This window comes from Apus apus, chromosome Z, assembly GCF_020740795.1.
Source record: "Apus apus isolate bApuApu2 chromosome Z, bApuApu2.pri.cur, whole genome shotgun sequence".
Lineage (NCBI taxonomy): Eukaryota > Metazoa > Chordata > Aves > Apodiformes > Apodidae > Apus > Apus apus.
The window spans coordinates 56,473,972-56,490,324 of NC_067312.1; positions in this window are offsets into that span (position 1 = coordinate 56,473,972).

Here is a 16,353-nt window from a genome sequence, read left to right on the forward strand (position 1 = left end):
ATGTCTGTGTTTAAACTGGTTACATCTCTTCATATATGTAACATATCTGACTGAAATATGTATTTTAAAAATGAATTTGAGTGAAAAGCTAATAAGAATAGATACCTGTATTATTAACAATCTAAACCAAAACCATAATCTTTTTCAATTTGAAACAATGGAAAAACCCAAGTACTATATTCATGCTTGGTAAACAGACAAGAAAATATATGTAACACTCTAGTAGTACAGAAAAAAGTATAGAGAGATGATGTCAAGGAAACTGCTAAGTACAGAAAACCTCACTGAGTTTTCAGAGAAATCAGGAGGGAAGAGAATGTTTAATTTTAATGTCTCAAAAATTTGACTTTGCCAGTAACATTTATAAAATATTGAAAGAAAATAAAGTTACACAGATATTAATTCTGTGGCTGGTTTTAGTTGCCCTTGAAAGCAGCCAACATAAATCTTGTATGAAGCCAAATAAGGCTGATGATTTTGATCTTCAATCCATTTTGTTATCTTCAAAATGTAAATGATCTTGATGGAATGAGAGCTAAGCAGAATGGCTTTCTTCTGTGATGTGCATATACAATGATCTACATGTTTATATCTGTAAAGTTAGTTTTCCTTTCCCATTTTGGAAAGCTTCTTTGTGTGCGTGTGCTCACATGCATATGTGTGTGTCCTCTCTCATGCTCGAGCAGCCACTTGAAATTTCAGGAAAAGCTGAAAACTGAAGTCTAATAGGAAAGGGAAGCAAAAGAAAAACTATTAACATAACTTTTTTTCTGTATTTGTAACACAGGAAATTAATAGGAGAACTGAATCAGTGAGGAAAAATAAAAGGACACTACAAGAAAAGCTTTAAGTCAAAAACCAAAATTAACTCTTACTCATAATAACCTTCACAGATATCTGAAACAGCTTTCAAATTCTAGTCAGAAGAAATACATGGGATTGGAAATTAAAATTACTGCTTCTTCTCAGTGAAAAAATTCCCGTCCAGCAAGGTTTCAGCATAAGCATACTGTTATGGCAGAAATACATTGTCCCTTTCACAGAGACTCAGCATTGCTATCACAAGAGCCATACATGATATGTCATATCTTAACACTGAGGGACTGCAGTAAACAAAACATTGTGGACATGTAACCTCACGTCCGCTGTGCAAGGCAAATCTTATTTCATGACAATATACACTTCTATCTATCATGTATTTGTTACTGTACCAGAGTAAATATAACCAGTGGTTTGGAACCATTGGCCTGATAAGAAGCAACCCCAGAGAATTTCCACATGTGAAAAGAGAAAAATGGGATTATTTGGGCTGCAATTTGTGAATTTCACAACAGTCTTAACTGACAAAAGATGTTCTCCAAAATCTTACATGAATTAATATATTATGCCTGTGGCAGAGAATTGTAAGCATCTGGAAGGGAGCAACAAAGAGAAAAGCAAAAGGAGAGTCCTTTTGGTACAAAGGATGGTACAATCATTTGCAGTGTCTGGGAGAAAGTACTTCAGAAACTTTCCAAGTGACAGGTCTCAGTAAAGGCATACTGGGGCTTCTTGCTACCTTGCAAGGAAAGAAAAAAAATATATAGCAAATGTTACAATCAGATGAAAAGGAGTTTAGTTTGAACAATTCTCCTCTTTGTTGTAACCACCTTGCAGAGGCTTTTGCTTAGTTCATGGTGGATGCTGTCACATCACACACTCATTAGTAAATTAGTACCCATTAGTAAATTAGTACCCATTAAAAAATCCTGTAATAAAAATATTTAGAAATATTTTTGAGAACTACCATAGAATTTTTCACAGATTTTCCTCATGTTTATGCCAGTGCTGTGTTTATTACAATTACTTTTAGTCAACTTAATTAAAATTACTATGTTGAACATAAAAGTAAAAAGAAATTCTGCTTCATGTGAAGCACCTTTTTGAAATTAAAAGTCTCTTATATTTTTTGCAGATTTACTCCAATTTTAATTAATCTTGGGGGAAGGATGCAGGGCAGCAATTGTTATCTACATCTCTTAAGAATGGAAGCCAACTGTACCAGCTCTCTCAGCCCATTTGAAGTCAGTACAGCCACAGTAATTTATTCCAATCAGTAATCTTCCTGTGAATATAATATAAATTGCATTCAGCTGGACTGTGTCATTTGACCAGAGATAGTCCAGAGTTCTGAACTCTGAACCCTCACTTTCCTGACACAATTCAGAAAAATCCTAGCACAGTGCTTTCAGGGTAGATAATTGTGAGAACCAGAATACTAGCCCTAACCAGCCTGAAACAAGTCACCTTATAGTAAATGTGGCATAATTTGAGCATTAATGGGCAGCCACACTGTGAATTAAACTTTCTGAAGCTACAAAAACTGATTCCCCTGAGACATAGAGTGGCAGTGACTTACTGTTGAGCTCTCCCAGCTAACACCAGAAATACCTTCAGTAAAATACACATTAAAAAGAGACATAATTTGAAGCCTAGTGCCTTTACAGGATTTGGAGTTTTTTTTCTTAAAGCTGACACTTCACAGGGCATCCCTTTTCTTCCACTCCATATCCTGCAATAAAAGAAGAAAACTCAACCAGAGCAAAACACACACAAATAAGGCATAACATCTCTGAATCTTCCTGCCACTGGCAGGGCAGAATTACTAGACAGTTTCAAAGCAAACTACAGATCCAAAAATTCAAAAATCCCTAAAGTGTCATCCTCTCCAGAAGCACTGTGTTACCCCAGTGTCTTTGCACTACAACAGCTTCTGGAAAACAGACACCAGCATCCACAAAGAGGTGTACTTCAGTCATCATGGTATGTTTCTGTATTACTCTACTTCACTGTCACAGCAATATAGGCCAGAAAACCAGAATGGGGAAAAAAAGCAACCAACCAAAAAAAAAAAACAAAACAAAACAAAACAAAACAAAAAAAAAAAAAAAAAACACCACCACAAAACCAAAAACAATCCACCCCACACTACAGCAAACACATTTTGTTCCTTCTGTTTGTGTCCCTGTTTTATAAGAAAATAAATCTGAAATCATGCTGGCAAATCTAGCCATATAGCTGGATTTATGTCTGGACATATAGCCCTATGTCCAGAAAAAGCCCTACATCCCGTAAATATAAGAACTTTTCATCTCGTATCTCTTTCTTGAATTTGTTTTCCAGTATTTATGTGTTCATGTCTTTGAAAGCTTGAATGACAACCTATTGATTTCTTTTAAGGTGCTTAATTTGAGGCTAGAATGAGTCCTCTGTCCCTCCCCACCCTTATCCTTTTATTTTTCAAGATTTGCCTGGAAGAAAAAGAAAATGCTTTAATTCTTCTCTGGTCTTTAAATGAAATGCTCAGAGATCTCTGGCAAACAATAAGTCATAAAGCTGGCACAATAACTCAAGCAGTAATCTATGGGCATATATATCATCTGGCAACGGTACATTAATCATTACCCTCAAAGACAGCACAAGAGTGATGAAGTTTTTCCAATTGTCTCTATTGCAACTCAGCTATATTCAAGTCTTTTCAATCTGTGTCATTATATCAGTAGGTAATAACTGTGTTTTAATCTAGAAATCTTTTCTGTCCCCTTCCCAAGTATGATTGGAAAAGAATAATATGTAAAGGAGAGGTGACTTTTGAATCCACAAACACTACCACGCATACAGAAAAGTTATCTACATAATATAAAATTAACATTGCTTCTACAGGAGAAATTCATTCAGGTCACTGAAGATAAAACTCCCTATAAAAAAGAAAGAGGGCAGGAGGGAAGGATGTGATTTTAGGCCAGCTGCAGTCCTGAAATTTATTGCATCCTTTGTCACCAGACTGCAACTGGTTCAATATACTTCAGTAAGAAAAGGTCAGGGAAAGCAGCAAGAATTTAACTGTTTGGTGGGGAGAAATGTTAAACAAACACACTGGACACTAGCTGGGCTGATAAAACATCTTTCATATTCAGAAAATAGTTTAAAAGGTTAGAATATTTTAGTAATGAAAAAAATCTAAAACACATCAGCCTTTCCATATTCCTGACAACTTCCATTCTGCTTTGAAAGTAGGATTCATCTTAAGAAAAAATATCAGCCCTCACATTTTCCCAAAATTCCTTTAAGAAGATCACTGCAGAAAAAAGAATCCACATTAAGGTTTCAATAGGATACCATGCTGAACTGGAGTTACCTCTCGATATTTGATGTTATTTTTTTAGTGTTTCATTGGCTGTACTCATGAGCCAGCCCAAGTCTACAAAACACACAGATATATAGTTTTCTAGTCCAAAGAAAGACAAAAATATAATCACTAAAGAATGTGATGAAGGAACAAGAGTTATTGTTTGGAGGGTTTCTTTTTCAATGCAATACTTCTAATTTGGGCACAGGAGTGGTTCTCAATTATTCTACGGCATAGCACGAACAATTTCTGCTGAGGTCTCCTGCTAAAACCAGCTGAGAATCTTGCAGCATGGTCTGCAATTAAATCTCCAAAGCAGATTTGGCTCTGATAAAAAGCAAGCATGTTACACTGGGGCCAACACAGTCTGAGTGATGGGAACTGGATAACTGCCAGAGGATATGTGCTACAATAAGATAGTCTTAATTTGGGGGCAGGAAGACAGAAAGGAGGTCACAAGACTCATAACATTTCCATTAAGCCCAAACCTGTGTAAAAAGTGCACATCACAATGTGCAGGTAAAGATGTTATCTGAATCTTCCTGTATTTCTGGATTGCAAACTGAATGCTATAGCCCCAAATGTAGAAAGGTTGCTGAAGTACGGTCAGGAAGCAGCACTACTGAACATGTATATTTTCCTTTCCACAAGAATTAGACTGTGTTCCTTCTCAAATCACCCTCTTCTTTGAAGCTGATGATCTTTAAGGTCCCTTCCAGCCTTAACTGCTCTATGATTTCTATGGTTCTATGATCAAGTTCACAGAAATTGTATGACTTCACCAAATTCCTTCACTTCTAACATCTTGAGAACTTAACACTCTCTACACCTACCTGAAAGGAGTTTGTAGCAGGATGTGTCTTAGTCTCTTTTCAGAAGTAACAAGCAATAGAACAAAAGGAAGTGGCCTCAAGCTGTTCCAAGGAAGGTTTAGATTGGATATCAGGAAATATTTCTTCACCAAAAGGACTGTCAAGCACTGGAACAGGCTGCCCAGGGAAGTGGAGGAATAGATGCATAGATGTGACGATGAGAGATATGGTTTAGTGGTGGACTGGGGAGTGCTGGGTTAAAGTGTGACTCAATAATCTTAAGGCTCTTTTCCTACCTCAGTTATTCTGATTCTTTGATTTTGTGACTCAGATCAACATTATTTGACAGCCAAATATAGCCTTCTTTATAAGCATTTACACTCAGAAATGAAAAAAAAAAAAAAAAAAAAAAAAAAAAAGCCCAAATAAGTGTCTTATGCAATCTCATCTGATATTGGCCTTCAGGTCCTCAGGTTATTTATTTTATAAAAGCTAATAAAATACCTCAGCTCTGCTGTGTCAGTGTTTGATGGTTTTCCTCATTTTTATTTTACTTTTGTTTTTTTCATTAATTACATTTTTTTATGCTTTTACTAAGAATTAAAATGTCTTCTGTTGTTTTAACTGCAATGTGATCAAGAGAACTGTACCTGTAGGGTAAAATTAGAAATACAACTTACTAGAACACACCATGCAATTACATGCAGTGCTCATTGTAGAGGCAAGAATCACTGATATTTAAATATATACTTTTAGGAGTACAGCTAGCCGCAAGGATGGGAGTTAATGTTTATTACCTGCACATCGGCTCAAACCAGCAAGCTGACTAGAGGGCATGTATGGTCTATTCTCAAGCAGTGTGAGCAACAGCTTTTTATAGGTCGGGGAGTCCTTTCTGAAATCAAGCTTGTTTAATCCATTTTATTTTTGATGTTCTGAAAAATGAACACTTCCTGAAAAGAAATATGTTTTTCTATATGTGAAAATACTTACAAAAAAAAGATAATCAAGACATGACTTAGAAGAAGCTCTCATAAGCCATTTCTTTATCTATTTGTAAACCCTGAAATAAAGACAGCCAGTGCTTTTGCATCCTGGCTAAACTAGGACAGCCAGCTCATCAGCTTCTCCAGACTAAAATACCTGTGTGTTAAAACAGTGCAAAAAGAATACAGGGAATTTTTCCATGCTTTCAGCACAGCCTAACAGCAGTTCCCCCACCCACCCTGGCTTTTCCCAGTGAGAGACTCCCTGACCTTTTCCATGGGCTAAGTTGGAGCCACAGACTGAACTGGGGAGAACAGGATGATGGCAGCTTTAATGCCATTCTGCAGGACCGTGATCACATCCCTAAGGCCTTGTGAACCTGCACACCCCTCTTTCTCAAACTTATGAAGAGGTAGCTGCCCACACTGATGATACCCACGGCCAAGCACCATGTGGAAAAGGCATCTCCTAAAGTAGGGAGGACCCAGGTATTTTGTAGAGCAAAGGTTTATGGTGTTCAGGAAATAAGTCCTGTTTATTAATCAAGTGGCCAGTAAATTCTGCACAAGCTGCAGCTTCTGAAGAGCTTTAAGATGCAGATCCATACAGAGCTCACTGCTGTAGGTGGTTTTGAATACTGTCAGGTCTTCACCTAACCCAATTTGTTTGGATGGGTCACTTGCCCTCTGATGTCTACAATATGTGAATCATCATCTCCTGTTGAATCTGTATCTTTATTTCCAGCTTCTTAAATTATGGCACTTGTTATTTTGCACCCTCCTTCTATCAACCTTTCCCAGTTCCCAGCAATATTCAAGCACTGTTAAGGCCACTGGAGTGTGCTGTGCTGTCAAGTCAGAAAAAAAGAAATGCTTTTTATAACCTCTCTTCAGATCAAAAGCTCTCACAACCTAGAAACACACATATGTAAGCTTCCTTCACACTCTTCAACCTAAAGCCATCTGATGAGATACCCTGAGCTCCATATGGTATACTAGATTAGGTCTAGTTATTTTGGTGGTACAGGAACAGAATACTAAAAAGACTGAAAATGCTTGCAATCTGGAGGCACTTAAAGGTATTTGCAGCAAATCCAGTAACCATACAAAACTCATGGGGCTTTGGATTTTTTCACAAGCACTGAGTTCCTACAAAGCCTTGATCCTTCAAAAGGTAAAAATACCTTCTGAGCTACCTCTGGCTTTGCCTTGATGGAACAATTCAGTGTTTTGTTGAAACTAGCAGAAATGTATTTACACAGGGGAAACAGTATTTTTTACTACTTTGATGTTCTGAGTACAAAGCCAGCATTTTAGGGATAATTCAGTTAGGCTGACCTATGGAGGACACTCAAAGCATCTATTTGAAAACAAAACACTCAACCTCACATAGTCCCAGTGGAAAAGCCCCAGAGCCATACAGCTGCTGGAACTAGACAAAATACATTTGAGGCTGAGTTTTCTTTTATTGAAATTGCTTTTTGTGACCTAGAAGTCTATTTAGCAAAGTTCAATTTAAGAAAAATATTTCAGTGTCATTCTTCCTTTTAATCAAAACAAAGAAACAAAAGCACAAAACAAACAACAAACACCAGCCAGCTCAAAACTGTTTCAATTTCAGAAACTCATATTCTTTGAGTCATCAATAGTAGATGAAGGGGAAAGCAGAAGGGGGGTGGGGGAGAGGGAAAGAATAACAAATTTTTTTAAAAAGGATCATTTGGGGTTTTGGTGGGGGGTTTTTTGTCCACTGTAAATGGAAAAAATACTTAATGGCCTCAGTTTCATGCCATTTCTGTTTAGAAAGCCCTTATAATTTAGCAGACATTTTCAGTTGGCAATTTCTGGGTCATTTGCTACGTTAAAATCATGCAAAGTTTTATTCACTACTATTTTCTCACTTGAACAATCACTCTTGTTTACAAAAAGCAAATGTAAAAATGCACCCAAAGCAAAATACGAGAGTAGAAATCTGAAATTGTCCTTAGTGACACCGGCATCCTTATTTTTTCTTGAATAGCAAAGGTGCCATACACAGGTGGTAACAAGTATATCCTAGCTCTCAGATAATTCCTATATTCTTTTTATTTTTGCAGTTTTTTGCAATTGATATTCAATATTTTTGAGCAGTAGACAAATTCTCTGCTCTCGCTGAGAGCTTGACAAGCACCTTTAGCTGCATCTCCTTAGGAGCATGCCTTTCTCTTCTTACAAAGCAGGTTTCTTTGTGAAACAAACTACATACGGGGGTTTTCCCTGTTTGCAGGACATAGTCATAGTGTTATATCTACTTTAGAAGTTCTGGTCCAAGCAATCCAGATTCCATCTTATCTTTACTATAGCAAACTGTGACTTTTCACATATTTAACGTAATTTGAACAAATGTTAAAACATTATAATTACAGGTGAAGTCCAGAACAAGAAATGTCTCCCTTGCCTCTTTTTAATCCAAGGTAGAGCAAAAAATCTGTATTGCTTGGTGAGAAAGGCTGTGGATGGCCATGCTCCTTATTTTGAAAGTATCATTACTAGGGTGGCAATGAAGGTTGCTTGTTAAATTTCACAGAGTACAGGGGAACCAGGGAGCTGAGGAAGTGAGGAAGTGTTTGGAATGACAAGTACATCCAACATTTCCTAGAGACACATTGCTGACATCAGTGACTGATTAGCTCCTATTCAAAATGGATTCCATCAAAACTTAAGGGAAAGTGTGTTTTCCAAAATACAGCAGAGGAATAATGCTATGGTAATATGCCACTAGAGACAGCTCAAAGTACACTGAGATACTCTACAATTTCAGAAAACAATCTGAGCAAAAGACTGTAACATATCACTATTTTTTTCTGGAGAGGTGTATGACTGTTTTTACTGGAAGACATAAGCCTTCATTCATTATTTTTGTTTTCCTGCTATCAAACCAGCCAGCTCTATTCAAAACACAGACTCTTGCTCATCTAAGGTCATCAAGAGATCAAAGGCTCCAGATGCCCTGCCCAGCAGAAAAGGACAAGTGTCTGCAGTCACATGGAGCCCCTACCATTGTTTAAGGGCTTTGTGGAGCTGTCCATGTGTGGGCAGAACCAGTGGCATGGTGCCATGTGGCAGGGAGAACCAGCAAATTATCTCTCAGTAAGGGCCAGTGCAGCACCCAGCACCACCTATCCATCCAAGTAGTGTTGTCCCCTGGGAGAGCTGGTGGTGTAAAAGCATCTCCCTGAAAATGGTGAACAGCTGACAGCAGACTTTTGACAGGGGCCAGCTGGCAGTGGATATTTGTCCTAGTTCCATGCCCAGGGCCTTGTAGCTGGAGCTTCAGGTCATGTCACAGAGTCACAGGAGATAAGGTTGCAACAGGCTGAGACACTGTGCAGTCCTCCTCTTTAATCCAAAGTATGAACTGACTGACCTGTTAATGCAGAGGCTGGGTATGACAGTTTCTCATTGTCAGGCTTATTAATCAATTCTAAGAAGGGAAGACCTAAGATGAAAAAATTTCTTGGCCTCCATACTCTAATTCTTATACTGAAACTGCCAAATGCAAGGATGGCTTCTGGAATGAGAGCTCATTTCGGAGCAGACTGGGAACAGTCCCCGTCAGCCAAGCAATTCCATAGCAAACAGAATATTAACCTTGGCAAATGTAACAAAGCAGGCACAGAAAAATACTGGTGATCCAAACGAGCAATCCCACTCTCATGCAGTCAGACAGGGTTTGATAATACCCTGAGCACACTCAGGATTTCACACAGCGCATGCAGGAGCCTCTGCCACTGCTAAGGCAGTTGTACTCCCTGTGTGTACCAACAACAGTTTACTGCTGTTACCAATCCAGAGCTATGCTATTGTTCTTTGAATATAATCAGCATCACGGAGGCCCTCTGCCACAAAGCCAGTGCTAAGAGTGTACACCTGTTCCATTTGGTGGGAAATTACAGAATGTCACATTCCAGTTTTTAGCTGGAACATACAGAAAGGAAAATAAGGGAAAGACCTCACAGATTGATAGAATGGAGATGAAAATAACTTCACAGTTAAACAGTTTACTTTTCAAAGGCAACACAAGGACAAACTGCTTTGTGCAAAGAGAAAATTAGTTTCCAAGGTGTGTGCTTTCGACAAAGAGTCAAGTTAATTATTCAAAGCAGAGACCCTTGAATTCTCACAATTTAGTCATTCTGTTCTGACACATTTAGGCCCAGTGAGCTGCTTCTTATCACCAAAACTTTGATAATTAGCTTAGACATATCAAATGAACTTTCTGGAGAATTCAGTGGTAAGAAGGTATGACATCCTAATAGGAGTTTTATTAGGCATTTCTCTGCAAGGTAATATATTAGTAATCACTGTGACATTCTGTGCTCTGAGGGGTTTTGGCCTTGCTCATTTATTATACTTGCTGGGAAATAAATTTGTTCATGGCAGAGATCTAATCCAATACATGACTGTGTTTACCATGGTTTCTAAAGTAGTAGGTCTCTCTGAATTAATAAGATGTGACATAGACATCATAGAAGAAACAGTCGTGTCTTCAGCCTGACATGACTGAATAGTTACAATCTCTTCTGAGTTTGCAGACAGTGGGAATTCAGTCCTAATGGTCCTGGTCCTGGCCCAATCACAGTTGGCATCAGCACAAGATGGTGAAAACATTTCTACGACCTCCTTGCCAACCCAGCCAAAACTCTGAAACACAAAAGAACCAACTAATTTTTTAATATATAATTTTAACATAGCTTCTTAACTTCAGAACAAGCAAACAAAAACAAAACCAAAACCAAACAAACAGACAAAAAGAAAACAAACAACAACAATAACAACAAAAAAGCTTGACATTAACAATATGTTTTTCTTCCTTTTCATGATGTGAACTACAATGGGGTTAATCTTGTATGGTTACAATGAGACTTATGCTGAAAAGCCTGAAGTCTTTTATAGATGATCCACAACTCAGAAGTGGCCAGAGGCACAGTTTTGTTTCACCATTTCATAAAGTCTCACTTACCCCAAAAATTTTTTATAATGAAACTTCCTTTTTGGGATAGGATTCTCCTGAAGGAGACAAAAGAACCTTTCTATCTGGTCATTTCAGAAGGAAGAGATTTTCATCAAAAGATAAAAACCTGGTTGACTGAAAAGAATAATAATGCTTTTTACTTGCAAGTTACCAGTGGGTGTTCAGGAAGGTTCTGGGCATTCAGGAAGATTTTAGGCATTTTTGTCCCATGTTGTTCATTCATTGTAGGTCATGTGAAGTGAAACAAATTCACAGCTATTGTCCTGGAGCCAGGTATTCTACTGTTTTACCAGTTTACTAGAAATCTTTTATTGGCAGCACGACATTCAGTAACATCCGTAACTACACAGTCTGCAGCTGAACACGCTTCTAGTGCACGTTAAGTACAACCAATCTGCATGTTTAGTAGGTGCAGAAAGGTTCTTCCCAACTACTGCTCTGTGGTCCTCTGTTGACCTCTGCTGAACATTTGGACTGACAGTTATGAGACAACTTATGCTTATGTTCAGGATCTGCTATGCTCTTTACTGCACCTGGTTTGTCTATGCTTCAAGAACATTTTTGTCTTTAGTTTGCAGCAAGTGGGGAAAACAAAGCTGATTTATCAGCTCACTATCAAAGACATCGTAATATTTCTGGCATTATTGTAGAATACCTTTCCATTGCAGAATACCTTTTCCTAGTTTTGACACAGCAGTGATGGTTAACTCTGAAGCTAACTACAAAAATTCTCCACCCCGGATGCCATGTCTACTCATGGGCCTATTCTTATGAATAATAGGTTTCTCATTATTAAGTTAATTGCATTGTATTCACCCTTCATGATAGCTTTAATTGCCCTTGTGGAGAAACCCAGTGTAGCATACTTTGCATGACAGTACTGGCAACACCTGCCATCTTATGTTTGAATCTGTTTATTTCCACATCTGCTTTTTGTTGTCTTCCCCAGCTTCTTTCCTGGTGGCTCCAGTGATTGTGAAGCTTTCCATTCCAGCTAAAGGGCAAGAAATATATGCTAACTAGAATAAGCTGATACAGGATTAGCTAGTGGGGGAAATTTGGGAATCTCACTCTGGAAAGACTGTCAGAAAAAATACTCTTTCTACAGTGCCTTGCAGAACTGAGAAGTTGGTACAGCTTCTCCTGTTTGAGTCTTTGCATTGAATAAAGTTGTCAAAAACCTTAGGAATTATTTCCTTCAATATTCTAGTCCCATACAAAATATGAATGATATTAAACTATAATTAATTATTCAATAATCACTTTTTATTAGGCGTTGTTGTGCCTCCACTAAATAAGCTCCTAATGCATCCAAGCACTCTGAAGGCTAAGTCATGTTTGTTCAAAACAGATATTCTGCAACTCCAAATTCTTCAACATCGCAAGACCCAAATTTATTTATTTCTGTTTCAAGCCTCATCCACACACAAAGGAATCACTAGTGCTGGCTTTGAACATGCACAAAAATGTATTTTAAAAGTTTATTGTAAAGGGAAATAGAGCACACTCGTGTTTTAAAAACAATTAACACAGGCAGAATGGCAATTTCTTGTGTGTTTGAATTATGGACAAGTTAATCTCTTGGCATGAACCTGAAGGTTGGAACTTAGGGACCTAGCTTAATGCAACATATGTACACAAGCAGTAATTAATCAGTAATATTTTATTACTTTTTATGTAAGTATGGATCTAGTAACCAAAAAACCCACTACATTGCAGTACATCGTTGAGAAAACTGCATTTGTTCTACTGTTACTATAAAAAAGCTAGTTTTCCAGATTTTAAGATAGGAAATAACAGATTTCTCATGTATAACACAGTAAATGAGGTGAAACCTAATCTTAATAATGAACTCAACAGAACAATAGCTGACAACAATTAGGCACCTGAGGCCCTGAAAGTGGCAACTGTCTACTATGCTAACTGAGGTAGCATTGTTTCCTTGGAAACCAGCAGTCAAGGAATACATCTCTCGTGACCCTGGCTTTCTACCTTGTCTTAAAGTTTCCTAGGACAAGGGCTATCCTTTTGGTGTGAGTATATACAGCAGTTTGGGCACAATGAGCACATGACTGAAAATGTAACAGCAAAAATAAATAATAGCAGAGCTGCTGCCAATCAGGTGTGCAGTGCATTATTTCCCTTAGGCACAGGCAGAAAAATATTTCGTTCTATAGTCATTCCTAGGTTATATCAGGCAATTTAATGTTTTCTTTCTGTAACCTCCTCTATAGAATCACTTGGTCAGTGCTCCCAAGTTTCTAAGTGTGGCTTTTTCTAAGATTCCAGTCCAAACAGGTAAGGATCATTTCAGAGCAGACTGTGATTACCACTGATCAAGAGTCATGTTGTGATTAGGCTTTTATTCCATTTATATAGGACTACCTGGAATGTCCACAATATAATCTAAATACAAGGCACTGAACTCACCTTGATGGTAGGAAGAGAACTAGCCTCTAGTGTTAAGTGATCAGTAGCATATTATGTAGGTTCAAAGGGTGAAAGCTGAAGTTATAATGGTCTATTTGAAAGATGAGTGATAGAACATCTAAAATGCCCACTTACTTGGCTATGTGTGTTGCTGTTTAGAGACATAACTTTGCTTATTACTGAGCCTTAAGACAAATACCAGACTTCAAGTGACATCCACCCAGGTACTTCGCACTTAGAGACATAAGATAACATTTTTGTAAATTATTATGCTTTCAAGATGCAAATCAACTCTCATATAGGTTGTGCTGTGTAGGAACAGTCAGATTTACACAAAAACTCAAATTTGCAGTGATTGCCACCACATAATATTAGTTCTATAATCTTGTGCTCTAAGTTGAAAATGGCAGTGGCAATGTTTTTTGGCACAGTGTGAGGCTAATATCTGTAATTAAGAAGAGCTTAACAAGATTTGTAAAGTACTTAGTCTGGCTGTTCTTACAAAAGTAGATGCATTGGCATGATTTTTTTTTCCTGTTTGTTTATTTATTTATTTACTTATTGCACTATTGTAAGTGTTATGGAGAGTCTTTCCTTCCCTTTAACTGTATGGAGTCTGAGAAATTGCACGCATTGTTTACATGAAGCAACAGCAATAGTAGTTAAATAAAAAACTGTTTGTCTTCACTTCTTTGCAGGGTTCTGGGGGACTGAATTAATGGATGATGGCTCAATTCCCTTCTGTCCTGAAGCCAGCAGTAGTTTCAGCACTAGCTGGGAGCTGCTCCCAGCTGGGACCCCAGGTCATTCTTAATGCAAAGCACTGCTTCACCATATGGAAGACTGGGCAGGTGTTTTTTGTGAAGATTCCTGACACTGATACATCTTAGCACATCTGTTTTTAGATAAATACCATTACAAGTTTATAATGGAGACAAAGGAGCATGCTCCTCACAAGGAATGAGGTAAGGCTTATTTATGACATTTAACTGTAGCAATTCCAGAAAGCAGTTCCTTAGTCCTTATCTGTCAATGTTAAATATACCTTAGGAAATCTAGCTCCTCTCTTCACATGCTCTGAGTGTCACCTGTGCCTGTTACAGACCATGTTCATATGCTGTGTGACACAGGACACCACTAGTAGTTTGATACTGTCATGGGGCTAGACGTGCCCCTGAAAAGCATCAAGTCCCTAGGCAGGGCAATTTAGCCTAAGAGAGGCAATAGAAACATCTGTAATTCATCCTGCCTGGTCTCATTCCTTTTCTGAAAGACATGTTCAGTTTCTCAGCTCTTTGCTGCTATATCCAACAACAGTATGTGTTAAAGCATGCTATCTGTGAATACCTGCCTGTCTCCATTTCTAAAGAAAAAAGGCTCATTTGGGAGAATGCACAGTGCTTGTGGATGTAAAACAGATGGAAGCTAAGAAGAAAAGAAGTGAAGAAACAGATCCATGGAGGTGCTTCAAGAATAAATACCTTCATAAATCTCACCATAGTTGACTTTCTCAAGGTAACACAGGAAGTACGAAGTAGAGGAAGAAGTGAATTTTTATTTCCCAAGTCCTGAATTATTGCCTGGCCACTGAATCTAAATGGTCTTTATTGAGATTAACTAGATTCAAACTACTGACCTAAAAGTGAAAATTTCTTCATCCCATTACCATGGGGCTATATCATTACTGGTTTCCTGAGCCATTCAGTATCTGCAAAACTATTTAGGAATAGCAAATTATGCATGGATACTGCTGTATAATAAAAGTCTTCTCATCTGTACCTACAAAATTGCATAGTAAAATCTATGTACTGTAACCCAGCAGTTAGGAGTATTTCTTGACCAATATATTTTCTGCTGCAAATGATACCAGAAAGCTTTCTCATCAGAATGTTTCTTCCACTGGTACTGCAATATTTATCTATGGAAATGAGAGAATTTATAAACAGTTTGGCTTTGGAGAGTTCAAAAAAGGCAGAAGCTCCCCTTTTACAAAAACAAAAACACAAAACAAAAAAAATCACAACACAACAAACAAAAACCAAACATAATATGAGAGAATAAACAAGAAAAAGATAAACTTTTTATTTGAGCATTTACAGTTAAAAAAAATATATTACCCTTACTCATAGCACAGCCAGATTGCAATATTATAAAACACTTGACTGTAATTAAAAGCCAACAGTATTAGCAGTTGTTTTTAATAATTTTATTTTGCACTATAGTAGTTATAACAAGTCTAGCATCTTTTTTTTTATTTCTGAAACATACAGAGATCTTACTACATTCTGCTACATACTGCAAACACAGAAGAAAAAGACACTGTAGATCTTGAAAAGTACTAATAAAAATGCTCTTTATACTACATAACCTGGGGAAAAAATATCTAATGTTATATAATTAATTAAACATTTGTTAAAATTGATTGGAGTTTTTCCTGAATAAAAATTCATAGAATTGAAGAATACCAGGTTGGAAGAGACCTTAAGCATCATCTGGTCCAAGCTTTCTTGGCAAAATGAGAGTCTAGAGGATATGCCCCAGCACCCTGTCCAGCTGAATCTTAAAAGTGTTCAGTGTTGGGGAATCCACCACTTCCCTGGGGAGATTATTCCAATGGCTGATTGTTTTCATTGTGAAAAATCTTCCTCTCATGTCCAACTGGAATCTCCCCAGGAGTAACTTGCACCCATTACCCCTTGTCTTTTCCATGTAACTCCTTGGAGAAAGGGAGTCTCCATCTTCTCATTAGCCATGCTGTGAGTACTGGAAAATGGCAATAAGGTCTTCCCAAAGCCAGATTTTCTCAAGGCTGAACAAATCCAGTTCTCTTAGCCTTTGCTTGCACAGCAGGCTTCCCAGACTTTTTATGATCTTTGTGGCCCTTCTCTGGACCCTCTTAAGCCTGTCTGCATCTTTTTTGTATTGAGGGGACCAACACTGAAG